Source organism: Corvus moneduloides, chromosome 5, assembly GCF_009650955.1.
Source record: "Corvus moneduloides isolate bCorMon1 chromosome 5, bCorMon1.pri, whole genome shotgun sequence".
Lineage (NCBI taxonomy): Eukaryota > Metazoa > Chordata > Aves > Passeriformes > Corvidae > Corvus > Corvus moneduloides.
Window position 1 is genome coordinate 27165636 of NC_045480.1, and position 7686 is coordinate 27173321.

A 7686-nucleotide genomic window follows, 5' to 3' on the forward strand; every position below is an offset into this window, starting at 1 on the left:
CTAAATCCCGTTAGTTGCATCTACATTAAATTTTAGTTTGGATTAGGAATTTTGATCTTCTAATTCCCATTTGCTGTGCTTTGATTTGCATTAGAGTTCATGCACCTTGGAGTGCATGAACTGAATTCCTTCTCACTGAAACTAAATCAAAAATGCCCTCCAATGACTAATTCATATCACAGGACCCATCAAGAATGAGTGTCCAGCTCATCAAGCTGGATTCACGGCATGAGCTCTGACAGTGTGTATGGAGAATAAGCAGAAGGGAAAGAGAAAGTTACTTCACTCAAAGAGAAAATGCTATGATATACATACTGAGCTAAGTGATTCAATAAAAGAAAAGTAACATTAGCAGGCAGCAAAGATATGCAAAACTGCAATGAAACCTTCTGCTGTTTGAAAAGCTCTAAAAATAACAAATGACCATACTGCTAAGTTCCATAAAAGATAATGGTGTGGAAGTAAACATTTCAGAATTCTTAGGATAAAAAAGGGAGGAGATTGTTAGAAGATGTCTCTGAGAAGGAAAAAGAAAGAATGAAAGAAAAAAATCTGTGAGTGAGTCTAGGTCACCCTTTTTCTAAAAGGATGTACAAAGAAAAGCAGACTTGTGCTCAAGGAATCACTAATGTCATTAAGGTCAGTCTTTAAACAGATCCCATTTTTTTGGTTGTTTTGCTTGAGTTCCTCTCTATATCTCCTCTTAAAAAAAACCCCAAAACAACAACAACAACAAAAAAAAACCCCAAGGCAAATTCTTTTGCCTGCTTTTTATTTCCATGCACTTAACTGTGTTTCATACTTTCATTTAGCTATGTGAGTAGAAAAGCCTCACCATCAGTTCATGATACTGAAGCTTGCAAAATAAACTAAGCAGCAAATGTATACTGGTTCAGTATAGTCCTTCTCTGTCCTGTATCTGTGGTTTTGGGTCTTCAAAACTGGTACAACTGGGTACAACTGTGTTGAGGCATGCAGAGTTAAGATGAACTCTCATGCTGACTTCTGTATCAGTGTTTGGCACATGGATGTTAGGAGGGATTTAAGAAGCAGAAGTTTCTCTCTTCCTTGTACTGACAAGTGCTTGTACAGCATCAGGTGGCATAGTGACCCCTAATAGGTCTGTGTTACCATAAATTATGATCAGGTCTTTTCTAACAGGTTCTTCAAACCACATAGTAGGAGATAATTGCATCCTTCTTTGTTATGCTAATATAATTTTCATATATTTTTCCATATTTCAAGAAATAAAAGGATCTAGGAACACTACGACACCTGAGACAATCTCTGAAGACTAAAAAAAGGCTGTAGCTCAGCTGACCAATTTGCCTTACACCAGCCCCGTATGTCTTCCGTGTCAGAAGACCAGACTGCCAAACTCCTACTTCCATCGCAGAGCTGGCTGTGTGCTTTTAAAGTTGTGTTTCCATGCTTTTGTAGACAGGAGGGAGGGATTTCCTCCTGTCTGGAGGATCAACTTCCTCTGCCTACAATCATCCGAATCACCCTGTAAGAGATAGATTGTTTTGGTGGGGAGTCAGAGAAAGGCAAAGCTCAGTGGGTGAGCCCCCTTCCAGGAGAGGTGGGGGAATTAGGCAGGCAGAATGCACAGCAACACTGGATGCTAATTCATGTGCTCGTTGAGCTGTGCATCATCGTGGAGACATTAGAGCGCTGCTGTTCTGTGAAAGAATTGCACTAAAAGGCTCAACTGCTGTCCTGTGTCAGAGGGCAAAGCTGTCTCTCCTCACTTCATGGCACATGCTTGGAGTGCCTCTGGATTAAGCAGTGCCTCAGCACATTCCCCCTGCTCAGCCACACTACAAATCCCAACACATGCAGCTGGATGTCGGGATGCGATTCCATGAAACACTGATTTTACTGCAGTGCAGGAAAGATACCTGAATACGTGTCTAATATCCCAGATTATCCTTAGCTGAATTAAAAATTGCTGTCTTGCTTTTTTCAGCCCCCATAAGAAATGGTCCTCTCTTATCACAATAAATAAACCCAACGTGTCAACATAAATAATATCATCCTCTAGTTTTAGCCACTAAACAATTCTGAATTTAATTTACAGTGTGTCTATGATACAAAAACATTTATTCGAAGAAAGCAAATGGAGTTCCAAGAGCTTCTTTCTTGTCACTGATGAGAACAAGACACGCTTCCTAAATGCCCATATCCCAGCTCACTCTATTTTGCTCTGACAGTCTGGGTGCTCAGACACTCCTGTACTGCCCTCTCCTGTTCCAGTTGCAGCCTGCTGGGTTTGGGCAAAAAATAGGCAGCTGGACAAGCAAGCAAGCAACAGCTTATTTTCTTTTCCTATGAGGTAGGAAAAAATTAAGTTTTAATGTCAGCTGTCAAAACAAAGCTAGATTTGATTTTACAATTTTAAGAAAGGACAGAAACTTATAATATGGATGGTAGGTAACATAGCACAGACTGCACTGAAGACTGAAAGCAACTGCTTGACTGGATACAAAGCTTATTAAAATTTCTATTTGTTCCCCAGTCTTTCACCTCTCCTGTGTCAGTCATGCCATTCTCAAGTCTAACCAGGGTCATCTGAAAGATGCTGCATGAGGGCTTCCCAACCCACACACATTTCCTGATATTTCAGGGAATAGTGTTAAATTTATCATGCTCAAAACTGCAGATCTCTAGTGAGAAATACACATGATAGTAAACCCTCTTGGGCTGCTCTTGCAAATTACATTTGTCATTAAAAAGCTTTCTGGTATTCTAGGGCAAAGACTGAAATCTGCCCAGGCTCTGTTGTTGCATACCCCCCAGTCCTCCAAGTGACAGAAATTAATTTGTGGAGTCTCCAACCCCAAATCCTCTTTAATAACTTCTTCAGGTTAATGGCCGTGAGAATTCAGAGGATTCGTCTTAAATGCAGATTTTTATTTACTACTGGCCAAAGGTACTGTTTTTTAACTACAGAAAAACTAATCTGCATTAGCACTTCGTTTCTGGAGGAAGAAAGACACCGTTTTGGTCAGCTGAGGATTGAAATATCCCAAGTGCCTTCCGATTTCCCCACTTCTTTCCTAATGAGCACACTGACCTCTGCTGTCTTGGGAAAGAGCCTGTTTGGAAACGCAGCAAGGAGAACTTCCCTGCCTTCCTCCTCTTGATCCATTCCCTGCCTTACCTGGTGAATAAACCAGTATACATTTCTCTTATTGCTCTTTATGTTAAAAGGAAGAGAGAATTCTTCTGGATGTCTGCCTGTCCCAGCAGTGGAAAATCTTGGAAAATCTGGTCTGGGTGGGCATCACCAGCACATCCCAGAGGTAGTTTTGTTGTCCTTTGCTTTTGTTCAAAGAGTGAGGTGTTGATCTGAAGGCTCCCTAAGTAAAGCAATGATTTGCTTACTTTCCTATAAGATACAGGGATTTTTTTTTAATCAACTGCAACCATGTCAACAGCTTCTCACAGCAGAGGAAGAACTGGTATCCATTTAAATCCATTCTGGGAATCATAAACAGCTTGTTGACAGAGGTCACATCCACAGGGGAGCTCACAGTTGATTAGTTCTCCTTCACAGAGCTTTTGCAGGCAGTGTGACTTGCACTCCAGGAGAGAATTTAAGACAGGGATGTGCTGAACTAACCAGAAACAATTTCAAAAAATTGTGCTGTGTCTGCCCAGATGCCTAAATAGATGGGAAATGAAAACAGCCATGAATTTTGAACTCAGCTTTGCTACTTTTGCTGTGTGCTGTATGTCTGCATTTTTGATGTATCAGCTTTTGTTCCCTATGCTGTGTTACACTGAATTCACAGCTTCTGCCTCAGTAAAAATGCCTCTTAAATAATGACATGAAAATGCTTCCCATCACATTACTAGGTTTGAACTACAAAAGTGCAAGTTGTGGGGAGATTTTTAGTACACTTGAGACATAAATCTATAGGAAACCAAATTCATCAGTTCTGATGCCTTTATTCCTTCCCTCCAACCATTTTATTGCATAAGCTCCTTCTTAATTTCCTTTACAATTATTTCCACTGGATAGTATTGACTGAATTTCTACTTATTTACTTGCTGTTGTTTTCTTATTACTCTCTATTTGCAAAACTCTCAATAAATAAACAAAATTAATGGTAATGTGCAAGACATTCCAAATAAATAAAAGTCCCAGTATCATATATAACATGAATGTTCTACTGAATTAACATTGATGAGTCAAATATTCCACAGTCACTATTTACCCAGACTGTTTACACTAGCAGGTGTCTATTACTACTCAAAGACAATGTCCCTACCAATTACATTTTATACCTTTACCTGTATTGTTCTAAATGATTATCATTTCTTTGTTAAATGCAATTCTCTAAGCTCCCCTCTATTGGCTCTGTCCCCAAAGTATACTTCAGAGTTTAACCTACTGGCAAACTTTGATTGACACAATAGGCAATTCTTGCTTGGCATACAATATTTAAGGCTAACTACTTGTCTAAACCATGTCATTAAGTGGAAACAATTATCAGAACTCTGAAAAAAAAATATTTTGCAACTCTTTGTCCATATATTTTCAATAACTGTTAACATACAACCTGAAACAATATTTCTGTTTGCCTAGTACTTTTTATATATGCATATTTCAATTCTGTTTAATATCTTTCCATTTCTGTTTAAAATATTTCCCAAAGACCTAGATTAGAGGATAGAAGGCACCCTCAACAGGTTTGCAGGCAACACCCAATTGGGTGGGGGTGTTGATCTGCTGGAAGGTAGGAAGGCTCTGCAGAGAGATCTGGACAGGCTGGATTGATGGGCCGAGGCCGATTGTATGAGGTTCAGCAAGGCCAAGCATCGGGTCCAGCACTTGGGTCACACCACGCCAGGCAGTGCTACAGGCTGGGTCAGAGTGGCTGGAAAGCTGCCCAGCAGAAAAGCACCTGGGGGTGCTGGTCAATAGCAGCTGAACATGAGCCAGCTGTGCCCAGGTGGCCAAGAAAGCCAAAGACATCCGGGCCTGTATCAGCAATGGTGTGGCCAGCAGGACCAGAGCAGTGATTGTCCCCCTGTACTTTGCACTGGTGAGGCCATACCTCGAGTGCTGTGTTCAGCTCTGGGCCCCTCACTGCAATAAAGACATTGAGGTGGTGGAGTGAGTCCAGAGAAGGGCAACAGAGCTGGTGAAGGGTCTGGAGCACAGGTCTTATGGGGAGCAGCTGAGAGAGCTGAGGTTGTTTATCCTAGAAAAAATGAGGCTCAGGGGAGACCTTATTGCTCTCTACAACTGCCTGAAAAGAAGTTGTAGCCAGGTGGGAATCACTAAATATTCCCAGGTAACAAGTGACAGGATGAGAGAAAATGGCCTCAGTACTGCCAGGGGAGGTTTAGATTGGATATCAGGAAAAAGTTCTTCTATTGAAGGATGGTCAAACATTGAAACAGGCTGCCCAGAGAAGTGGTGGAGTCACCACCCTGGGATTATTTAAATGATGTGTAGATGTAGCACTGAGGGTCATGGTTTAGTGGTGGACTTGGCAGTGCAGGGTTAGTGGTTGGACTTGATGACCTTAAGGGTCTTTTCCAATTGAAACAATTCCATCCTTTTGTGATTCTATATATATGTACATGGAAAACAGGTTTCATATAATGTCTGACCTTTGATTTCTTACCTTTCTAATGTCAGCAAGCACATGCATACAGATAAATAATACTGAGAAATGAAATTATTACTGAACAAAGAGGTTTCACCTCCTGTTATAAAAGCTGATATTTCTTAATACCCATGTATATCAGTGGCTTAAGATTTTAGTGGCTGTACCATTAATGGCAGCAAAGGAGAAATATTGGCATCTTGTGGACTTTCCCCCCTATCAGCTTAATAGCAGTGAAATATCTTACTTAAAGAGAATTTCCTTTCATGCTTCCACAACTGCACATCGTTTCATAAAAAGCCCAACCAGACTAAGACCTGAACCCATAACACAGAACGAGGTAGAGAATGCATATACATTCATACTCCCTTTAGGAAGACTCTATGGACCTGAGCTACCCCGTAACCACATTTCCTATATCAGGTCTTAGCACAAGTCAGCGCATCATGCTTTTGATGACACTAGGGTCTGGATTTTGCCATGTAACGAACCTTTAGTTACATGAAATGTGGCCTTTCATTATCTCTGGAGCTGTCAGAGACAGTTCTAGTTGAAAGTTGCAAGCAGAAGTCCTTCAGATTCTCACAATTCTGTCAAAATGGAATATTTTTAATCCAATTTCTCCTCAAAAAGTGTATGTTTTTAGAAGGAAGGAGTAAAAATAGTCCATTTGCTTCTGGGAACAGAGGAGAGGAGAGGAGAGGAGAGGAGAGGAGAGGAGAGGAGAGGAGAGGAGAGGAGAGGAGAGGAGAGGAGAGGAGAGGAGAGGAGAGGAGAGGAGAGGAGAGGAGAGGAGAGGAGAGGAGAGGAGAGGAGAGGAGAGGAGAGGAGAGGAGAGGAGAGGAGAGGAGAGGAGAGGAGAGGAGAGGAGAGGAGAGGAGAGGAGAGGAGAGGAGAGGAGAGGAGAGGAGAGGAGAGGAGAGGAGAGGAATTCCTTGCCATTTTAAATATTTTCAGCAGCTATCTTGCTTATCTTTGCTCTAACACCTAGAAGTAGCTGGGAAGCTTAAATCCAGGTTTGAGATTAGGTAAGTATATATTTTACTGTGGCTGGTCAACATCCATTTTGATATGGCCAAGTCTTAAGTGTTTTTAAAGCACACAGCTGTAGCTTATGAATAATGGCACCTGAAACACTTAGGAGCAGCTTGCAGATCCCAGAACTGTGAAGCTCAAATCACTGCATCTAGCTCCCACCCGGGGGTATTTCCATTCTTAATGCACAGCCCAGGCAAACTGAGGCAGGAAGCAATGACATAATCTGCCCCAGACCTCACAAAAATTCACAGCAGCCCTCTGACAAGATGCAGCTTTCATGCCTGTGCTCCTCAACTTCCCGTCCCTTTGGGAGCTGCCCCGCCAAATGTTGGGATGGGACCTTCCTTGGACAGGAGGAATTTATATTTCTGTGCCTGCCTTCTGCCAGGTCTATCAAGGAGGAAACATGGGCAGTGAAGCCCCAGTCTTGAATAAAAAGGGTTCATTTCCAGCAGATTTTGTAAAGAATGGAAGAAAGCATTTTAAATGTCAGCAAGGGAAGTGCAATTTCTTCCTGTACCAACCAAGGGCACAGAGGGGATGAGCAGCTTCTCCTGCCAAGCCCCATTTCCATTCCTGCTGAAAGAAGAGACAATGTTGTCCTGTCTCTGCTCTTCTCCCATGGCCTTGCTAGGCATAGTGTCACACAACATGCTCCAAGACCCCCTGCTCTGCTCAGGGAAGGCTCTACCTATCCCAAAAGGCAACTGGAAAATTAAAAAAAAAAAAAAGAAAGAAAAAAGAAGACTGACTAATTGAGCCCAGCTCAGGAGATAGATTTGTGAATTATTACAGTTCTGACTCCCACAGCAACACAAATCCTAGGATGTGCCAAGAACAAATTAGGCTGTCTGCAGTTGGGACTTCTCCCGAGGAAAAAAAGCCTTTTTTCTAGTTATGAGAAACAAGCAGCTTTGCCAGCGCTGAAGAGCACATAGATAAAGAGTCCCTCCTTTTTGGAAGTCTCATTTGGAAAATTCAAGGCTTTACCAGAACAAAGATAGGGTTTTTGGTTTTTTTGTTT

General features: G+C 41.8%; 1 protein-coding gene across 1 annotated transcript in view; it reads right to left on the minus strand.

Annotated features, from left to right (window-relative positions):
* SCFD2 (sec1 family domain containing 2) overlaps positions 1-7686 on the minus strand; it is a 195622-nt gene that overhangs the window by 33985 nt on the left and 153951 nt on the right. The window lies entirely within an intron of this gene.